We start from the raw sequence: 22,302 nt of genomic DNA on the forward strand, positions 1-22,302 counted from the left end.
CCCAGGGACTGCTCACTTCAGCCTTTCCATGGGCATTAATACAGCCCCCAGGGACTGCTCACTTCAGCCTTTCCATAGGCATTAATACAGCCCCAGGGACTGCTCACTTCAGCCTTTCCATGGCTAGTCTCTGGAAGGCCCATAGACTTGGGGCTGTGGATGCTTGGCTTTAAAGGCAGGAAATTCACATGACACCATGACAAGCACAAAGTCCCCGTGACTATTGCCATGCTGGTACCAACCCTATCTCAATAACGAGCTGTGGAAGCCACTCATCCTAAATATTTCCCAAGGCATCTAAAACTAGTTCTAGCTTAAAAATTCAGGCTTAGACAGGCCAGCAAGAAGTGAGCCCAGCAGCCCTAAAGCTGTCAGTCCATCCTGTGGCACAGCATTGCTTGGCACAAACCATTGGGAGGTCCATCCTTTATACACTCATGTCTACGTCTCTAGAAACAGGTATGCTTAAGAAAATGAGGATTCTGTAGGGTTGCTTCCCCATCCATGCCTGTCTGCTTGTCACTGGGTTGTTGCAGCCTTTGCTCTGCACCGTTACAGTTCTTCCCCAATGGGATCCTCTGTAGTCACTTCCATGCACATGCACTCACACGTGCCTGCACCACACAGGCTGCTGACTCCTGCTCCTCCAGGCACTCAGAGCTGCTCCAGTTGCCCATTGGAAACCCAGCTTGGCCCAAAAACTAAAGAGATTGACAAAAACACATTTCGCTGCTCTTCCTGCAAAACCCTTGAACTCGTGAAAGTTGAGCACATGAAAGCACTCTGAGGTTAGCATGTAATACAAAAACCACATGAAAGAGATAATTTAGCATTGGGCACATGTTACCAGGAGCAGGTTGAAACTAATACAGGTTTTGCATTCAGGTCATAAAATACAGCCCTTACATTGCCTTGTGAGGTGTCCCTACTTAGCGTGCCTTGACGGGGGAACAGCTACAAGTGCTTCAGTGCTGATACAAGTTGAACACACGAGACATCCTTTTCCTTCACTCTTTTCACCCACTCAGTGAAGGAGATACTCATACCTGCAGGACAGACTCTGAATGGGTCAAAACCATTTTCTGTTCCCATTCCAGACCTACTGAAAGGCCAGACCAACAAGCTGAGTCCAAGCACTCCATCAATCTTGTAACTGCTGTTTATCATTGCCATAACATACCTCAAAAACCTGGTGCCAGTGATCCAGCTGGAGCACCAGAAGGGAGAGTGAGTGGTCCCCAGCACTGCCCCCTGACTGAGGCTCTGGAACACAGGGATGAGGGCAGACATCGGTCCCCAAGCAGCACTAAGGAACCTTTGTGGGATCTCTGTTCTGATCCTGGAGGAAATCACACACAACCTGATGTTAGAAACATCTGCCCGTGGTTGACTTCTGCAGTTTCAACCATGTTACCACTATTTTTACAGAACCCAAAGCACTCACTCTCACTTTAGGCCGGAAAAAACCCAACAAATTTCAAACAAAATGAAGTTCTGAAAACAGAGCTGTGTTGCACCTTTAAAAAGTGTGTTGGCAGAGAAACTGGATTTACTTTGAAAGTTAGCTTGGTATGAAAGAGCTACACAGCAAAATTCTAAATCCCTTTAGAGAACAGAATGAAATAAAAGCACATCTTTCATCTCTTAACACCTTGTCAGCAAAGTTCTCCTTCTTGGGGAAGACTTTTTTTTCTTTTGAGAAATTACTGTGCTTGTTTGCCAGTGAAGCTTTTCTAAGAACAACATAGCTGTTTCTCACCCTGCCTCTCCCAACACACCAACACTCCCTTCTGTAGGCCAAGCAGAAAATTCCTTCCCTTGGGGCCTGCAATGAAGCTCATACAAGTTTTTGGGAGAAAATGCTGCACTGGTGTAGAACCCACGTCCTTCTCTCCTCTCTCCCCTCCTTTTTAAGTTCCTGGCCCTGACTTTCAACTACTGTTCTAGCTGAAGTCCCAGAAATGGATTTGATTTGAGATATTTCTACTGGTGTGCTTTAAACAAAAATAAACCTGTCAAGGGGCACTAAAAATATGAAGATCAATCAACTCAGAGTGGGGCTGAACAAAGTTCCAGTGTGACCGATTGCCAGTGATGGACTGGAAAATACAATTCAATTGATCTTGTGGTCTGCAATCAACCTAGGCCTTTAAAGAAAAACCTGGATGGAAATGTGAATATTAATCAAAACACATTATCACTGAGAAAGGTTCTATAAACATGCTGGGCTAGCAGTAAAGACCACAGAAGAGGACACTCTATGTCCTATTTTTAACTCTTTATTCACCAGCCGAGAATAGCTGGAAGAATAACAAAGGTATCACATACTGACCTTAATTAAGGCAGTGATTCACCCTTTCTCTCTGCACACAAATGGAACAGCTCAGAGCTGGAAGGCTGACATGAAATTAGAGTTTTTTGGGTGAAGAGGTAACGTTTACCCACGCAGGGCATCTTTGAAGGGGGAATATAGAGTTCCTGATAGACACATTATCCCAGAGAACACACACAGTCATTAATCTGTTTTTCTGAAAACCTAGAGAAATACAAATATGAAAGGCATTGATTTTTGAAAAACTGGAAATCACAAATTAATTTATCATTTTATTCTGACCCTTATACAAAGAGGGCTTTCATCAGTCTAATTATAAAATATATTTATTTTACAAAAAAACAAAACTTGTGACATCCAAAAAACTATTTTTTTTAATTCTTCCTCACCTGGATTTTATTGTTCCAGGTGAAATGTCCTTCCAGAATAGCTCCAGAAAGAATGTTTGTCTTGTAAGAATCAACACAATTTCAGTGTTCTTTTTGCTTTGACTGGATCTTCACAGAGTTAATTTCAACAGCAATCTTTTCTTCACTAAGGAAACCTGATATTGACAGTATATTTCAAAAGGGAAAATTTCTTTCTAGTTTTATTATTAGGTTGTTCCAGAAGTTTCCAACTAATCCAAACCAAAGCCACTTCTTTATAAAACAGAATATATTTTAAAATATATTATTAATGGTATTTCTACCACTGCTCCACAAAGGTATCAAACGTAATCATCCCACAACCCATCTTGAATGCCTATCAACTGCTGATAACTAAAATATTTGTATCACTTTACAGTCATGATACCAAAAACCTTCAGATGAAACAGGGAACTACATCTCCATCTACCACATTGATAAGGAGCTTACAGAGAAAAAATGAACAAGAGGTATCCTTTAGAGTTCCTGGGGGATGGGATTTCAAAAGCTCAGCTTTACACAAGCAATTGAATAAACACACCTGCTCTGATGCCCAGAGAAAGCCAAGGGCCCTGTGTAGGGCCAGCATGGAGAGCCCAGGACAGACCATAACCAGCTGTGGGTGCTTGTGCTGGGCTCTCTTCTGCAGTCTGGGTAGGGATAGAAAAAGGGAAGTTTCTCCAGTAAAAATAGGGAAAACTAGGAGTACAGAACAACTTCAATCATAGCAGAGTCTGGGTCTTACAAAAGTGCTCCTGGAGAAAGCTATATATAGACATGAAAGTAAGCAAAAAAACCTCCCTTGAAAGAAAACATTTCACATCAAGGCTTCAGCAAAATTGCCTCACATCATTCTGGTCATAATACTCTTTTGTAGGAGGAAGCAAAGTGCCCTCTATTTGTTAAACTCTGAGCTCAGAAATCCAAGCAGCCCAGTAGGGAAGTGGAGAAAACCACAGATCTGGTTTTATTTGAAAAGTTTTGAGTGGTTTTAGATAGACAGACCAGAAAGTAGTATTTCTAAAATGTCAATAACCCAAATTCAAGGCTCAGACATCCTCCAAACTTGAGGTTTGATCAAAGGATATTAGAATTCAATACCAATTCAATGAACACTGAGATGTGCCATGCCCACTTCTGTTTTTAAGGGCTGGAGAAGATTTCAGAGGCTTCTTTCTCACAGGGCGTGCACAGTGTGGGCAGCAGAAAGGCAGAATTTCTCACTGTGCCATAGCCAATGTGCTTTTTTTTTTTAGTGCCCCAGAGGAACTCTCTCCTCAGAGAGGAACAGCCAAGGCCACAGGGCACCACACAGACTGACTGGTAGTCAAATTGCAAGGTCAGGCTCTGTTACAGGGAACATCAGGGGTAAGACCTGGCACCAGAGAGATGGTTCTTCTCTTCCCTGCTCTCCTGTGTCCATTTCACAGATGTTGGTGATCCTTCTGCCAGACCACGACTTCAAGCCTTGGAGGAGAGGAGCCTGACTCTAACTGTTCGTTCAAGACCTCCTGCCCTGCTCCCTGCCAAGGGCTGTGTGCTGATATGGGGACTGTAAACATGGAGAAATGGTTTTAAAATTAACCTTAGTCCCCAAGCTTTCCACATGGTCAAACAAAATCTCACATACAAATTCTTCCACAAATTCTTGCTTTTTCTATCCAATCCTACAGTGAAACTGAAGAATGGGGTTTAGCACCAGCTGAATTAGTATGCTGAATGATATTGTATCTCTAGATCACAAACAGTTTGGAGTGAGAACTCTGATCTGTAAATTAACAGAGCCAGAGGGCAGCCATGGTCAGCTAGGTTTGACTTCTGAAAGGATGCCAGAAACAAGGCTGCTCTGAATGAATATCCTGCATGGACCTGAGTGTAGCTGATGGGAAAAGCATCCAATCTCTGCTGCAAATGATGGAATAGAATAAATCATAGCCGTGGTTTTTGCTCCAAGAATGGTTTCAGCTGTTAAATGTTGAAGATTTATATGCAGTATGAACTCGTCCAGCTTCTAACTACTAATTCTTATTACACTATTGCCCAAAGGAGCTTCTGTTTCTGAATTTCTCATCCTTATATAGCATACTTGAAAACCAGACTTCTCTTGACTTGTTGTTTGGTAAGCTGAGGGGATGGACTGCACTGAAAGGCGTTTGCCAATCCTCCAGTCATTCTTGTGGCTCCCTCTGAAAGATTGCCAGGTTTTCAACATCCTTCTTTAATTGTGGGTACCACAGCTGGATGGAATGTTCCCAAAGCAGCTGCACCAATGCCAAACACAGCAGTAAAGCAATCCCTGAGTATAGAGACAGGGAATATCAAGCAGGCATTAGAAAGGCTCCAAGGATTGCTTTAGACCCTTTGGCCATGGCACTGGAGTGAGAGATGACACTCAGCCAATTATGCACTCAGGCCCTCAGACATTTGCCAGGTTGCAGTTTCTCAGCCCAGTCTATTCCATCTGGTACATAGATCTCAGATTTTTAATTTCCTTTACCTGTAGGATCCTGAAAAGAGAAATTATTTGCTATTTCCATTCTACAAAAGGACCATAATAAACGGGTCCTTCTGTCATCTGCTAACACCAGCAGAATGGAGTTCTCCCCTTCTGGCAGTCACTGCCACACCATTAAGCAACTCAGTGCAACAAATGGAATCGCACTAGGAACACAACTATTTGATGTATTTATACTTTAAACCTCTTTACAAATCCCACTTTGAAATTTGTAACTGAAACAGCTGGAATCCATCTGCTATTTCTTATTTGGTACTATACCCTATGAGTTCATGAAAAAATATCTATGGGAGCAAATTTAAGGCATACAGAAAGTTCTTCCATCAACATTAGTGTAACAATCAATCAGATAGATTTTTTTTTAAATCCAACTGAAGCTGACCCTAATTAATTTCCAGAAAACAGTACTAGATGTCTCTTCATGTGATACATTGCTTTAGTGTGTTATTCCTTACATATTCCTTGCGTATCCTTGAATATCCTTGAATTAATATTAATGTTAATTATTAATGATCGTAGCAATCTATTTAAAATATTGATCTAAATTTAGATTTCTTTAGCCTCTGGAACTTCCCTAGTGTTTCTTATCAGAAATCAAAATAAAGACCTAGGGAGCTCTTTGGCTTTCTACCTCTAGGATTGGGAGTTAGAAAAACCCAGCGAGATTTGCATATGTAACTTTAAAACCTGATTAATATACTTACAAGTACCAATGAAGTGAAAATTATTCCATTATCCAGAGAAAACATTCATCTTCTGTTTATTCATAAGATACAAAGAAGGTTCTTTTTGTGCCACTATTATCAATTTTACCACAACCAGTCAGCCAATTGAACTCCTATGGATTATTTAGTTTAAACTCTATTATCTTCTTTATTTATCTGATTTTCCAGGCAAGAGTGTCCTAATCAGACCTTCCTTGAGGCACCAGCATTGAAGTCTAATTGGGCATTGGTGTGCAAAGAAGCAGAAGCAGTTTTCACACTTATGAAAACAAGGAATCCAAGCATCCTAAAAAAGATCTGGTGCACAGCATTTTTTTTGGCCACAAATCTACTGTGAGTATTCCAGTATTTTCTTACTCTATGAAAAACTCTAGGTTGCCTTCTGCCTCCCTGGTGGCAGCCCCACTCTGCACTGGTTTGGCTGCTGAAAACAGGGAATTCATATTTTTTCCAGGCAGCTGCTGGGGAGATGCTGAATTCAGTTTGTGACTCTACTGAAGGTCATTTTCTCCCGTGTGCAGCCTGACTGCTGCAGCAGAATAAACAGATGCTATCAGCACCAGCAACAAATTATCTTCCTAGGCTTTGTAATTTCTGGAGAGTAGCAGGTTGCAGCAAGTCAATTTACATTGAGGATGGAGAGGGAGGGAAGAAGAGGTTATATTGGCATTAGCAAGCAATTCAGTGCAAGGGAAAGGGAAAGTGAATTGGAGCTAGACAGATACAATAATGACTCCAAAGAAGTCATTATCTGTGCACCCATATTGCTCCTAGTGAGGGTACACAGCAAACCAGACATGAGGATATGGAGGTTTCACACCTGAAGGGGATTTGTGTTTAATGCTCAAGTAAAAAAAAAAAAACAGAGAGAACACATGCATATGCTTGTAAATGTTTAGGGAGATGTAACTGTCCACATGAAATGCAGTTCCTTGCACCAGGACTTGGGGATAGGCTGCAGCAGGAGGGGACAATTCACTCTTTGTTTGCTGTTTCCAGGAGAACACTTTTCTACAAGGGAGATTCCAATCCCAAAACCAGAGTGGTGCCATAACTGCACTCAGGAATCCTTGCACTGCTTCTCTGCAAGAGTGGGAGAGCACAACTCCCTATATATTTTTAGATGGGCAAATATTTTAGCCTATAGTGCTATGCATTAGTACCTACCCATAAACTGGCAGAACTGGCAGAAAGACATGGAAAAACTCCATAACAAAATGAGGAATGGAGCTCCACGTTCCTAAAACCCAACGTGGGGTTCCAGGGAACAAGACCTGCTCTATTTCTGTGACCCAGGCTGGTCTCTGCTCTGCTCAGACAGGGCACACATACCTATTTGTGCACAGAACTGCAAGATAAGCACAGAAGTTTATGTAATTTCTCCAGATAAGGTACCCATTTAAGGCAAGCCTTACACTTCTGCTTTTATCCATGGTATAAAATTTCCTATTTCACACCGGCACACAAAGCCTGCACTGCTTTTTCATAATATTTTCCTTCAGTGTTTTAAGAAGAATTAATATTTCTGATTGAGACTGGGGAGCAATGAAAACATCTGCTGCAATCATATTTGCAGGAGACAGGAGACACTCATTTCAAAACTAGTCTGGCTTTATCATCAAAGTGAAAGACACTATTTCAGCATTCCTCTGCTGAGATGGAAAGAAAGAGCTGCCACACATCTCCATGCAGGTGACTCTTCCTACCTCTAGACTCAAGGGAATTGTACTTCCTTTCCCATATGTGCTGACAAAAAAAAAATTTCCAGCACCCCACTGCTCCTGCCCTGCTTTTTTCAACTGCTGTCAAAAAAATATCTGCAGATATTGATGAGTTTTGATGATTCATTCATATCAATCCACAGCTGCCTACACAATCTAGTATTAGTTTGCATTTGCCCAGCCAGAAAAGGAAATTAATCTTACCAGTCATGAAAGACTTCAGTACAAATGTGAGGAGGTAAGCTGCTCACGAAACTCAGAGATATAGAAATTCCTTTAGTTTTTCTGTAAGAACACATTTATATTTTTAGTCTAGAGGAACACAAAAAATTTAGTCATCAGTAACCTTTGTGGACTATATTAGAGACAAAAAAAATTAAAAAGCCCCAGCCACTTACAAAGCATTATTAATATTACTCTATGCTCTCTACATCATCCTTTAGATACTTATGGGTTTCCACCAGTTGTCCTGATCCCTCCTTTCCCTTACCTGACAGAGCACAATGAAAATTCTACTGCCATTCTTTGATGTTCACTAAAGGTCTCCAAGGGGGCATATGCAGACCAAGGGTTTCAGTGGAGCAGGACCAATCTTTCCTTCAAATGATTCAAGGGATTTCTCATGCCTTCTCCTCTCCCCTATTAAATAATCAAATCAGAACAAAAAAGTACATTCAATAACATAGCTCATAACTAAGACTTCTCAACAATTTCAAGTTAGTAATATTCCAAATTCCAGGACAGCTATTCACACAGAGCTGAAAGCAATCAGTATAAATCTAGATTATTTTATGAAGAGTCTGATGTCTCCTTTTCAAACTGCTGGGTAACTGTAATACAAACAAAATCAGGCTGCTGATTCTTTGATTTAGGAGCTTGCAACATTAGAAATAAAAGAATCCAGTCTCCTGACTCATTTCCATGCCTTTGGACTGCTATCAAACCTGGGTGGGTGCAGCTTCTCATCCTTCTAGCATAATATTTACAATATTCTGCTATTCCTCTCTCAAGCACTGCTGAGGCTCCTTGATTTTTCAGTTCCATTCAAAATAGGAGCAGTACCTTTTCTCTCCTAATATTTGTTCATATTTTAGGCAAATCTTGTTGAAATAGCCTGTGGTTAGCTTTCAAGGGGCATATCTATATGTTATGTTATAGGTTATGTTATGTTTTGTTGTGTACAAATCCCTGCATTACTCAACATTTTAAATGGTGCTGAAAAAGAAATCTTAGCAGAGGGACAAGTCCAAATATTCTCCCAAGAAAACTGGGCTAGCACATTTAAAGCACAAAAGTTTCCATAGCCAAAACATTCACATCTGGATGTTTTTAACTTAGTCAGCATGGCCAGACACCCACTTGTATCTGGGTGTTGTGCAATTCCAGCATGAAACTCAAATTCATACCATGAATCCAGAAGCAGCAGCCTAACACTCTGCCCTCACACCCTTTCTTGTAAATCTTTGGTCCTAGAGAACTTCTTCCAGCTCTAGGGTTTGGAATAACTTGTTTTCAGACCAAAGCTGTCTTCTCCAAACCAAGTCCTGTATCCTGGCTGAATTAGCTGGAGTTAAATCAGCATAAAACTAAAATAGTACAATGGAAAGTCAGGCTTACTGTTAAATCATGCTTCTATTTTTATCTGGCAAAGCACTTAAGCATGTGGTTGAGATGCACAGAACTTAAGCATATGCTTAAAGTTAGTCCTCTGTTTACATGCATTATTAACTAAGGGCTTAAAATACATTGATTTTGTGAATCTGGCTGAAATATTGTGATTTTTTTAAAGAAAACACACAGTGCTGATCTCCAAATATAAAAAGGGATCCACAGGGTCAGGATGCAGAAACTTGTACATCAAGCAGGAAAAGCTGAGTATCAGCAGTTGGGCCAAAAGCTCACACAAACCTACAGAAAGGAAAAGGAATATTTCCAAGTGAACTGCGGAACAACACAAAGCAGGAAACAAATTTTGGAGTTAGGCAAGCTTAACCTTAATAGAATAGGGATATAAACATGGTGGTGCAGGTAAAGCCAAGCCTTATCTGGGCCAGCACTTTAGCTGCAGCTCTTGTCCAAAAGCAGATACTAAGCAAACACAAGACACAAACCATGCACAGAATGGTCACAGTCTCCCAGCTTCTGGCCATTTGCAATTTAAGGACTTGAAGCAATCTCCAAGCCCACACAGGCCCTTGCGTTTAGCAATCTCTGGTGAATGGATCCTACAGAATTTTGACTTACCTTCTCTTAAATTTATTTCATTTTGCAGTTTCCAATATCTGTCATCACTTCCACAATAAAATAATGAATGTTCTCCTTTTATTCAATGCCCTATCCATCTAGTTCCTTTAGCACCCTTAGTTCTTAGATTGCAAAGAGAAAGGAATAGTCAGTTCCCATTCACCTCCTCCATAGCACTCATGATTTTATGAATCTCAGTCAAATGCTTCTTCAGTTTTTAAGGGTGAGAAGCATTACTTTATTTAGACTTCCCCATTAAAAAAAAAAAAAAAAAAAAAAAAAAAGATATTTCATACTTCTAGCTACTCTTAGTGCTCTTTTCTATGCTTTCTACTTCTAATACTTTTTTTTTTTGAAATTGAGCAGTCCTTCATGCAGGAACACTGCAGGAAGGTCCATATCTCTGTCTCTCTCCTCTACCTACTGCACTGGCACAAGTTTTTTATTTTTCTGTCAATTATTAAAAAAAAAAAAAAAAAAAACCAAAAACAAAAAAAAAAAACCACTCCAAAAATTTCTCTTTAACATTTATAGGACTTCTAGCACTTGTCTGACATTTCAGAAAAATGAGCAGCTATGACTTTATTAATCATTTTCCTGAGTACAGAAACCACAGAAAATGTAGCAACCTGGAGGCAAGAATTATCAGGATTATTTTCCCCCCTGTTATTTATGTATGTTAACATCAACTTTTGCCTGCCACTGTATTGCTCAGTCTCTCAAGATCCCTGAGAAAAGGACCAAAAAGGTTTAGTTATCACTGTGATAATGATTTTTTTGGCCTGAATGACTTTCCTGCTCTCCCTAATTCTTTTTTCAGGCAGGGCTATTGAACAACATGGTTTCCCCTGCCCCAGAAACTCTACAAGGATTGCCCTCCCCTCCTCACCCCCAAAGGATCACTAAAAGGAACATGAACATTTTCTAGTGTGAAAATTGGCTAGTTACAGCTATCTTTTTCTTCATACCTTGCTGAGACTTTTTTAAAATCCATTCAATACCCCAAGCACACCATATTAAGTGTCACATGCTTTTCCAGATGCTTATTCATTCCTTTGAAGTTCTCCAGGGTTTGCAATGCATGCCTTAATTTACAAAGGTCATGTTAGCACATCCAAAATACATCGTATTTAGGTATGCTGCCACTAAATCTGTTGTAATTTCCTTTCAATTTTCCTGGTAGACAAGCCAGACTTGGGTCACCTGCAGGTTTTTTCATCCCTGCTGGAACACTTTTTAAGATTGGTGCCTCATTAGTTATCTCTGCTGGGTAAGGTAACTGAAGCTGACTGAACCCAAAAGTTTCACATCAGAGCCATTAGAATATTTGAGTGAATATCATTTGTCCTGATGATTTGCTATTGTTCATTTCATTTCTTTCATGTCTGTTTTAAAAGCTTTTCTGTTAACAATTCAATTCAGGACCATTCCTTGGCCTCAGCCCTTGCAGGACTTTGCTGTTTGCTGTGCAGGCAGTGTCTGCTCTCAGTGGGTTTGCTGATCTCCCCTGCTCCTTTCACACCTTGAGTGTTTGCTGAGCCCACCAGACTGTCAGCTCCTGTGGTATCTGAAGGAAATTTGTTACAATTTTCTATGGGTTTTGTGAGTCACCCCTTGAGCCATTTTAGTTTGTGTCGCAATGGGTTTACATTTAACTTGTAAAAAACTATATTTCTCTCTGATTTCTTAGGCATGATTTCCACTTTTTAGAGGACACCATTGTATTGTCCCCTTCCTCCACTGTTTAACTAGTAACTTTTTGGGGGGGTTAGGTGAATTTTGGAAACTGGTATGTTTTCTCCAGTATACAGGCATAGTACTTACATTCTTAGTTAATTTACTTACTAATCAATGTTGTTAAAATTAAATTTCTTGATATTAAAATGCTTTTGAAATAAAAAGTCATGGTCTTTGGGTTTTTCTTAATGTTATTATTCTTGCTAAAGTAATGAAATTGACCATGAATGGTCACTATTGCCAAGCCATTCGTCAGTGCAACAGCTATAATTTAAACAAGGTCTTAGACAAAAATTACTTTTTTACTGGTCTGTTTAGAAAGGTAAATTAAAATTTGCCCCTTATATCCTTAGTGTAAATCTTCTCCAGTCTACTTTTTTGTATACTCTCCATTGCCTCTAATCTTTTTTAAGTATTTCATAGATATTTTCACTGCCATGGTCAGCTGTTTAAAAGGATAAGTTTATTATAATGTTTTTCTTGATTTGGCATGGCAACATCCAGTTCATAGAGAGTGGGTGGCAAATGATGATACAGACAATTGATTTATCTTACTGGACTCTGATTTCCAACAGACTGTGAGTCACTTCTCCAAGGGCAAAACCTATTCCTGTTATTTCCACATCACGAGTATCGTGGTAGTGCAGTGCTGGTACTGGTCAGCTTCATTCAGTATGATTTCTTTGAGGCTAGTACAGTGAAATTCACCCATCCTCATCTTATATGCCTTTAATATTTCCAGGAAAGCACAGATACTTTTGGTCTTGGTCTGCATGTGCCTGGTTTAACCGGGCATTTGCTTAGACTGTTGGATTGTCTGAACATTATTTGTGGCCATTCTGTCCTGCCATGAAGGCACAGGAGGAAATTTGCCATCAGGACGAATGTGTTCTTCTCCAGGACCTCATCTCAAAGAATTTGGAAGACTGTCCCAGTGTTTGTTTTCATCCATAGTGCCACCAGCCTGGCTGGCCCCATTTCAGAAGACATCATCCCCCCTTCCATTTCTGAGCTTCTCTCCTGTTTCTGAGATGTCTCTTCTGTTTCTTCCCACACCATTTCCTTAGATACACAGTGGGTCTCTCATTGTCTGGAACATTTCTTGAATGCTGTAATGGAGCTCCTCTCCTGCTCTTTATCATCCTCTCGTATCAAAATGTTATGTTTTGCCTCCTGGACCTCTCCCTTGCATTTCTTGGTGCTCACACAACCATGACCAGACACAATACACAAGGAAGGTCACCAGCTCCTCTCCAGCACCCTCTCAAAGGCTGCCCAGACACCACAAGATACAAAGGCCCAGAGCACAGGCAAACCACTCCATGTTCCCTCCTGGCCTTGTATTCCCAGTTATCCCAGCCTGTTCCTCCTCAGCAGGGCTGTGGTTCTGCCAGCATGTGTCTGCCTCAAGTGGGTACACAAAGCTGCCTTCTGGCAAGAGAGAGAGGGCTCACATGGACAGTATCTTTTGCACACATGTTTACTCATTCAGTCTGAAACACGATTTTACTGTTTGTCTCATTGTCTCATAATTCAAGCACCAACAGCAAGTCAAGCCAATTTTCCCAACCAAATCTCTTCTAAATTTTCTGAATTTTACATTCAGCACCCAGAAAACAAAGCTTCTTTTACCACACACATAAAACTAGCGCAAAAACAGGTGAACTTGTGTTTTCCAGAGAGAAACCTTGATGCTTATACTTCCCATCACCACAGTCCTCACTTTCCTGTGCTTAGGGAAGTTTTCTTCTATTTAGAAGCCAATCTTCTGGGGAATACAATTGTGGTTTTTGCAATATTTTTATTTTCTAAAGACTGACCCTGTGCTTAATTTGCAGAAAGCACATGGTACAGAACAGATCAGGGAGTTTGGCACAGAGGCGGGAGGTACCTTCAACCCTTGGTCAATTAAACAAGAAATGTAAAACCTGGCAAGTATTGCATTTAATCCTCTTTGCACCCCTTAGCCTCCTGCCAAGGATCAAAAGTACTTCTCTTCTTAAAAAGAATAAAAGATTTCAGAACACATCATCAACTCCTCCCTCCAGACTCAATACTGACAGTGTTATCTCCATACACAAAGCTTCTCCCCCTTCCTCCAGCTTGGCAACAAAACCCAAGCTCAATGAATATTTTATATGTGTGTGGTTAATGGAGCATTCTGGCTCCAGTCCATTAGGAACTTTACACAACGGTGTATTAACTGCTTCTCAGTGTAACATTTTGAGTCTGTCCAAAGGGGATGTGTGTTTGCCAGTTCAGCCAACACACTATTATTGTCCTGTCAGCCTAGTTCCTGTCTTTGGCTGAAGAGCAGGGTCCCCTGCCACAGCAATTTGCCACCATTGTGCTCCCAGCAGCAACCCAAGAAGATCAGTTTGCTCCAAGCTTTATTTTCCCCTTTGTATTTTAAGGTCTGCGTCTCATGCAGGGTGGGGAACGCCTGCAGTATTTCCCCTTCAAAGATATACACAGGGATAAGCAATCACATCACAGATTAGCATAAGGGTAAATATAAAGTAGTTGGGATCTTTACCTTTAGTGGAAATCAGGCCTCCATATATTTTCATCAGCTCTGAAACTGTAGACTTAAAATCCACCTGATTGATTGAAAAAAAAAATGATAGCAGAATGACAACATTTGACAAAGTAGTTATTATCTTCTCACTTTACAAACCTCCTCTGTTCCTCTGGGCCACTACAAACAGAACACCATCTCCATCAAAATGAAAATCATCACAAAGACACCTCAGCAGTCAGATGGGCACAGGTCACTCCCCTTAAAACAAGTGACAGTGTAATTCTACCTTGCACATAGGCAATATCCATGGTAAATGGTAAAAAGAAGCAGGTGCTGGATTTCTCAGATGAAGAGGCCTGTGAGGGTTAGGGGTCCAGATCTGAATGTTCCCCTACGCCTCCCAGACAGTTTGTGGAGCACAAGGGCTTCCAAAGTGTGAATCATCCCAACCCAAGGCAGATGTCTAGAGTGGGTAAGGTGAATGGCATGGGCTGTTTATCACTCCTCACTGAGCAAAGAGGGAGTCTAGATGACAATCTTAAACTTTATGTCTAAGTTTTAGATAACTAAAATCAGGTGAGACGATTCCCAACCCCAAGGTTTGCAGACTCATTACCAGGTGAGCCACAGACCCTGACAGACTTAGGGCAGAAAACAACAAGATAAGAAAAGTGCTGATGTGGAAGGACTGATCTCATTCCTTCCTGCCCAAAAGCAGAAAGAGCTGATGTTTCAGAAGGCAAAGCCCATCCTCTGCTCTCACATCATTGCTGAAACCCACTGGAAGGAAGGGAACGCCGTTGCTGGACTTGCCAGGATGCTGCAGTGCCTTCCATAACATCTGTAGGAGGCACTCACCACCCACAAGGGGCTTGGGGATTGCAGGCTGGTCAGGAGGGCCCAGAGGAGCCAGGGAGGGACAGCTGGCCAAAAGACAGACAAGGTGGAGGCTTTCAGTAGGTAGGGAACACCTCTAGACAAATGGTTCCTCCTCACCCAGCAGTGCCTGCATACCCATGACTTACCCAAAATGGGCACTGGTGGAAGGGTCTGGAGCTGAAGGGTGTGGGGAAGGGTCTCCAAGACACATAATTCGGGGAAGCTCTGTGCAAACTTTGAAGGAATTTTCCATTGCAAAGATTTGGAAGAAAAAGCAATGGTTTCCCCAAGCACACTGACAGGATCACCACATCTCATGCCACTCTTGAGAAAGGACAGGCTCTGCACAAACACAATCAAAAGCCATAAATTTGGCTGGCCAGAAGCTCAGCTGCTCTGAATACAGCTCAGAAGTCAGGTTGTTTCCCTCTCCCAGAGGCACAGGCAGCAAATCAGTCATCCTACCAGTAGATAATGCAGTTACCAGCCCTCCCTCTTCTCCCTTCCAGATCCCTCAGCTCCCCCCACGCCCCTTAGTGCTAGCATCAATGGAAAGTTTTAGAGAATTAGCTGAAAACAAGCAAAGTGCTTAATTGACTGAAGAAGGGAAATGGCAACTTCCATCATCTCAAAAAGCTGCACCTTTCTCCTACTCATCTCAAAGCTGAATAAAGGAATTAAAAACACAGCCTGGGGCAGCCAGCAGAGATTTACAAGAAGCAGACATTAGTTCTAACTCTAAAGGCTGGGCGTGTTCATGAGCCAGGAGGAGCAAACAGAGAAAGGGAGCAGAAACATAGAGTCTTTGCATTTAAAGAAGAGGAAAGAGAAGGGAAAAAAAATCAACAACCTTTAAGCCCTTCCTAATAAAACAAAGATCATCCTGGCAACATGAAATGCTACCCTACTTTGTTTATTTATCGACACAAAGAAAGAAGCAAGTTGGCACCTCAGAGGGTATTAAATCCTCGGTTTTTTGCTGACTGAATGACCTCAGCTGAAATATTTTCCATGACAAGAGCCCAGAAGACGCTGGCAGAGTGTCAGACAATAAGATTTTCAGAGTGTATTTACATTCTATCCATGGCCCCAGGCTGTTCCAAACCCATAGGCAGGTGCTGCCTTTATCTGTACTTTGCTCACCTGGCTCCCTAGCAAAATGTTCTGAGACCTGTGGCTCAGCTGCCTTAACTGTTTGCTGCCTGGTGCTCAGAAAGCTTCAGAGACATCTGGAATCCTGCAAACAGAGATGGAGACACTGATTGCCCCTCAAAGCTGACCACTGAGTGGTGTATAAGGCACTCTTGCCAAAAAGCAGAGGGAAAACAGTGGTGATGCAATGAAAAGACAGCTAAAACCCCATTAATTCATAATGAGAAAAGTGATACTTTTTAAAAAAGGAAGGGACAAGGTGGTTCTTTCAAGGATGCACTGCATTTTCCATTACTTAGGATCTTTAAACTAGGTCTGGGGAGCTCTTTAAGAAGCAACAGTCAAGATCCTGAAGAAGACCAGAGGCGAGGGTCAGAATTTTACAACTTTTAGCCTTGAAGTCTGTGCAGGGCAATACTCCACTGTCTAGCAGAGGATAGTCAGCAACTCACAGCTGTACAGCAGTGGACAAAAGGGAGAGAGGCAGGCTAAGCCACTAAGAACCACACTTGTTCTGCCTTTCAGCTCCATAGCACAAATTCCCTACATCACAGGCATCCAGCTCATTCTCCCCTAGACCAGCTCCCGACCTGGTCTTCAGAAAACAATCTGTTTCATCCCTGCAGTGGAAATGGCCTCCTCTTTGCTCAGTTTAATTTGGCTTCTGGTGCACAGCTCCTCTCTCTTGAGTAATAAGCCTGCAGGAGATGCTGTGAGAGGCGACGCCCTTCATGCCGCCCAACCAGGAAGAATGATAATTGCACTTCTAACAGCACCATGTACAAGGCAGCCACCAAAGCAGAGGAAGCATGGATTAAAGCAGGATAAAAAGGAGGGGCTTTACCCTCTCCCTAATAAGGTATTATTCATGCTTTTGGAAAGCTTCCTTGTAGAGAGATAAAAACAGACATAATGGGTATTCATAAGCAACTGCCTCTGGAAAAGGAAAGGCCTGCCTGCCATCTCACCCCCACTGTCATGCTGGGCTCACCTTCTACCTTCCCAGCCTTCAGCTCCCTCTCCCCTTCCCACCTCCTTGCCATGTGTCCTTGATTAACCTGTTTTGTACCCAAGTCAGCTCCCCCTTGCCCTCATGCATGGCTCAGGCCTGACCCACTCACTCACATCTTCACCAGCTCCTCCAGTCTCATCACCTTCACCCAAACAAGGAAAACTTCTTTCTTCCTTTCTTCTTCCCTTTCTCTCATTCCTGTCCTCCCTGCAAAGTTCTTCAACTCAAAGTCCCTCCAGGCCTACTGTGAGCAAATAATTTCCCCTTTCATACCCCTCCTCCAGCCCACAACCACCAGGTCACTCATGCCACCCCATACCTGAAAGGATGCAGACGTCTGCAAACTGTGCTGGTAACTCTATTTCTTTATTTGTCTGGCATTACTTTTCACCCAGGAAACAAAAATGTGACCTCACCCTCTGAAAAATTTATCATAATAAACTTCTACTCATGAGCCCAAAACAGTGGTGAGTTTTTAATATGTTCACAAAATGAATTACCCACTGCTCGCTTGCATAACCTGCCACTGTCCTGCTTCAATCCAACTGGCTATCACAGTGTGTGAGCACCTTTCAGCCTTTGCCATTTCTGAAGCTGTTCTGTCCAAGCTGGCATGACTTGCCATGCTGGGAAGTGCAGCTCCAGGCACAAACCCAACCAGCCAAAAAACAAACTCTGGTTATACTTTGCAAGGATTTTGGGTACATGGCAAATGGACTCCTGGAGGAATTTTCAAAAGATCCTGAGATCTTTTAGATAGATATATCAATCCATCAAAGTCACATCAGTTTGGGTATCCAATGAGCTAAGGGCCTTTGAAAGCTCTGTAGGCATCTTCAGGCACTAAAATGCCTTTGGAAACAAGGCATAGAGGCTGCAGCTAGGTGGTAAATGTTTAACCAGGTCTGTGGGCAGCCCTTTGGTGCCTGTCCTGGGATAAGATCATATGCACACATACACTAAGACCACCACACAAGTAGATGTGCAGAGAACTTTTCAAAGCTGTCCCTTCCCTGGCTCTGCATTCCCAACCATTGTTACAGACTGGTTTAAAAAACAAATCACAACAACCAACCAACAATCCCCCAACATCCAATCCATCAATCTGCAGACTTCCTGGGATGAAAAGAATAAGCTCTGAAGAGCTCCTCTCAGCTAGAACAGCAAGGATAAAAATGGAGGAAAACAGAAGATTAACCAAGTACTGCACATGATACCTGCCACCTTCCACTCTCAGCAGAAGCTCTGAGTAATGCCTGCACTCAGTGTTGCTGCCACTGTCCAAGCCAAGGACGTCTTTTAAACAATGCCTCATTGATAATCCTGTAGGGATTTCCAGCTCTGTCCTGCACAGCATTTTAATTACTCACACTGTTGCATGAGCTCAATCATTTACAGAAGGTATTTTCATCCCACTAATTGTAGGTTTCCCAGAGGACTCAGCACAGTATTTCATGTCCTCAGTACTATTAAATGCATTAGGAAAGTATTAAGACTTCCAGAAATCAATTTTTTTTCATGCATGCATATGTTTTAGGAGAGGAAGAAGGAAAAACAGGTAAAGGAAAATTTTAGGCATGAAACAAAAAAGAAATTTCAACCGACAACTTTCAAGAAAAAAAAATCCAACAGACAAGATTTCAAATAATGCTACAATAGGCTCATTGAAGTCAGCAGCAGGTCAGGAACCTGAAATCTCTAATGCTAATGCCTGCAGGTATACCCCTGTGCTGGGAAAAGCAATTTCATTAGTTAGTAGGTAAAGGTTGTATCTGTATCTCCAATGCCCCCAGCCTAGGGGCAATTCCCAGCCTCCCAGGACAGGGACATCTCCTGCTGACACCACCCAGGGCCAGCCTGGCTCTGGGGCAGAACAGCCATGCCCACAATTGTGGCACTTGACCCTGTGGCCTTAAGACACAATGGTTTCTCGTGAGTGTGCTTGAATTCAACACACCTAAAATAATTTGGGAGCTGTGTGGCAGCCCACAAACGACTTTCCTGCCTGGGGTTGAAGGGCTGTGCTGCAAGGTCTGCAGGAGGAGGGTGGTGGCAGGGCACAGCCACGGGCACAAGGTCTGGGATGGCACAGAAGGGTGCAAGGGCAGGTGGAGGCTGACCATGACAGTGCTGTGCTGCCCTATGGGAGCAGTCCTGCAGGCTGTTTTTAGAGGAATCTGGCTGCTTCACCCCAGTGCCAGACACAGAAACAGGCTGGGAGGCTGAGGTGTCTGGCATGGGTGAGCCATGACATTCACTGCAGGCTGTCGCCCTGCACAGGCAAACCATGAGAGTCAGAGACCCACAGCTCCCAAATGCAGCAACTAGGGCCATGCATTTTTAGGGAAGGAAAGAATGGAGGTCTCCAAGTGTATCTGTATAGCATATCTGGAAGGTAATAATGCAGTATGCCACTGCATTCCCTGGAGTGGTGGTAACGTCAGCCCTTCCCTCTGTGCCAAGGAGATTTAGACACAGCCCAAGGAGGAAACTGCAATTCTAGTGGAAAAAGGGCTAAGATCTGCCAAGTGCCTGGAGCTCACCACACTGGGTGGGGTATGGAGATACAGCAGGTGGGGGACCTGTAGCCCAAAGGAGAATCCCTTTTCTAGCCCCTTCCTATTGGGTACAAAGTGCTCTAAAATGAAGATAACATTCAGCCTCGTGTTCCATCATCCTGTAATTCTTTCCTGGTGGAACAGGCTCACAAGTGCTCCCCCAGAGATGAAGGCACTTGCACATGAGCTGGGTAGTGGTAACCCTCAGTGTAGATGCTCTTAGTTGTGTGAAAGGCAAGTTTGGTACTGTGGCTCTCAACAGGAGCTGTGAGCTGATCAGCAGTTAATTATTGGATTGCTGTATCTCAGCTGGGACCTTGAGTCTTCATCAAAAGAAATCTCACTATGGTGATCTCTGGGCTGCTGTGGCATGCAGATCCCAAGAGGGAACTCTGGTTTACTCCTGCTGTTAGCAAACAAGAATCTGTGTCACAAAACACATGATCACAGTTGGTGTTAACCAGTTAACATCTTACTAGTTATCTCTGCAAAAATACAAAGGTGAAATAGTCCAGACAAGCCAGAAGACCCCTACCTGCATAAGAAATGTCCATGCTGATGAGAATTGGCTGCTCATGGCATGAGAACATGGAGCAGTTCTTCCAGTGCTGAAGAAACATCCTCCAGCAGCTCCTTTTGTTGCTCCTTGTAAGTGTTTTTGATGACAATTAAAGGTGACGGATCTTAACATTAGGTGGGAATTAAACTCAAAGGAGTTCCACCAACCAGAAACAAAAATAAGGACAAGACAATCCTTTGGGAATTTCTTTTGGCTTCAGGTGTGTTTCCTCTCAAAAATTCTCACATGGATTGCAAGGACAGGACCACCCAAAGCAATTACCTCAAATACTGACAGCAATTGTATCCTGAAAAAATCCACTTTCACTACCCACAATCCTGCACCTTGGAACTCTCACCTGGCACATCTGACTGGGATGGACCTCGGAATATTCCAAAAATGGAGCTTTTGCATCCCCCGCAGGGGTACAAAGCACAGAGCAAATGGTGTGACTCAGATACCGCCTGGAACATGTAATGAGGATATTAAATTGCATCGTCGTTTTATAGGTTACCTTATTTTTAATTGGGGAAAAAAAAGAAAGAAAACACAGAAGCCAACCAACCTACATATTTGGCCTTCAGATGAATTTTTTTTGTTTTACGTGACAGCTTTTTCCTCTATTTAAAAATTTGCATAAATACTGTCAAGACAGGACATGCATGGTAAAGAATATGCAAAATCCTGAGCTAAGCCCAGCTGCCTCTCCCACTGTGCTGTGCCAGGGCAGAGCAGCGGGGCTAACACTGGGAGCACCCCTCCCTCTGCATGTCACCAGGTCAGGGACAGGGTCCTGCTGGCACACAGCCCTCCAAGGGAGTCCTTCTCCACAGACCCCACACAGAAAACCTGCTTTGGGTTCTCTCTGCCCTTCTGCTGGTGGTGAAGGAGGATTTGCTTATGTTCCTGTGGAAATTGAGCTTGAGATGCTTCAATGTGACCTCCCCTGCCAGGAGGGGAGAGCAGGCAGGGAGAGCACGGCAGGGAAAGCCAGGGATGCTGGAAGGAACACGAGGTTGTGTTTACCCACACAAGGGCACCCTGCTGATTTCACGCAGAATTAATTCAGCTCGTGCAAACTCCCATGCAGACACTTGCTTGTGGTTCAGGGAGATTTATCTCTGCTAACAGGATTAGGAAAGATTTAAGCTAAACCAAAAGAGAAGAATGCACACAAGCATATTCACAGCTTAGAAAACAAACAAACACTGAGCAAATCTGCCTTTAGACATGGCCAAAGCAAGCAGAGCTCCCTTCCCAGCAGCCCTCAGCACACAGAGCATGTTATCAAATGCCGTCCTCTCTGCTGCTTTTCCTGCTGCACCCCTACCTTACCACCCACTCACAACAGAAATTTACTGCACTTTACACCTACATGCTGCTAAATAACTTACCTCACTTCAGAACTTGGCCCAAGTAGCCACAATGGAATATGAAGAGATGTGCAAAACAGCTAAGATTTTTTTTTGTCCCTCTAAGAGGGCAGTGGGCAGCAGAGTGTGCCTGTGCTGTGAGAGCCTGGCACTGTGCTGCAGTAGGAAGAGACAAAGGCAAAACAGAGAGAGGCACCAGCTGCTACCTTCAGCATAAGGAGGCCATTGCTCAAACCAGGTATCATCAAGGCTTTCAAAATCCCTACTGGTGGGAAAACACTTCCCATTTGAACAGTCTCTTTACAGTGAGGACACTTGCACAGGTTAATTTGCTGCCTGCCCCAGTAGTACTGCTGCCATCTGTCCCAAGCTCTGCAGCAGTTCAGCTGGAGGTACCACACGACCCAGCAGGGAAAGCAAAGTTTACTGCATCCCCCTGGAAGGGCAGGGTGGATCTCCATCTGCAGGGTGTGGTTGCTTTGAGGTGGAATTTGGTTGGGACTTTGGGGTAATAGCAGGAGTCCCGTGATGTTCATTCTGGAAAGGTGAGGATGTTGGGTTTACATT

The 22,302-nt window shown here is 42.8% G+C and overlaps 1 long non-coding RNA gene across 6 annotated transcripts in view; it reads right to left on the reverse strand.

Moving 5' to 3' along the window:
* The window catches only part of LOC134556235 (uncharacterized), a 73,291-nt gene that overhangs the window by 19,500 nt on the left and 31,489 nt on the right, over positions 1-22,302 (reverse strand). For 3 of the 6 annotated variants that reach the window (XR_010081625.1, XR_010081624.1, XR_010081621.1), the window contains exons 4-8: positions 14,218-14,281; positions 8,191-8,339; positions 7,905-7,985; positions 2,333-2,536; positions 1,181-1,339 (exon numbers count right to left, since the gene is read on the reverse strand). This is a non-coding gene — a long non-coding RNA (uncharacterized LOC134556235). Of the gene's footprint in view, positions 1-1,180; positions 1,340-2,332; positions 2,537-2,721; positions 2,877-7,904; positions 7,986-8,190; positions 8,340-14,217; positions 14,282-22,302 lie in introns of all 6 variants that reach the window. The other 3 variants (XR_010081626.1, XR_010081623.1, XR_010081622.1) reach the window with 3 other exon arrangements.

Source organism: Prinia subflava, chromosome 11 (genome assembly GCF_021018805.1).
Source record: "Prinia subflava isolate CZ2003 ecotype Zambia chromosome 11, Cam_Psub_1.2, whole genome shotgun sequence".
NCBI classification, from domain to species: domain Eukaryota; kingdom Metazoa; phylum Chordata; class Aves; order Passeriformes; family Cisticolidae; genus Prinia; species Prinia subflava.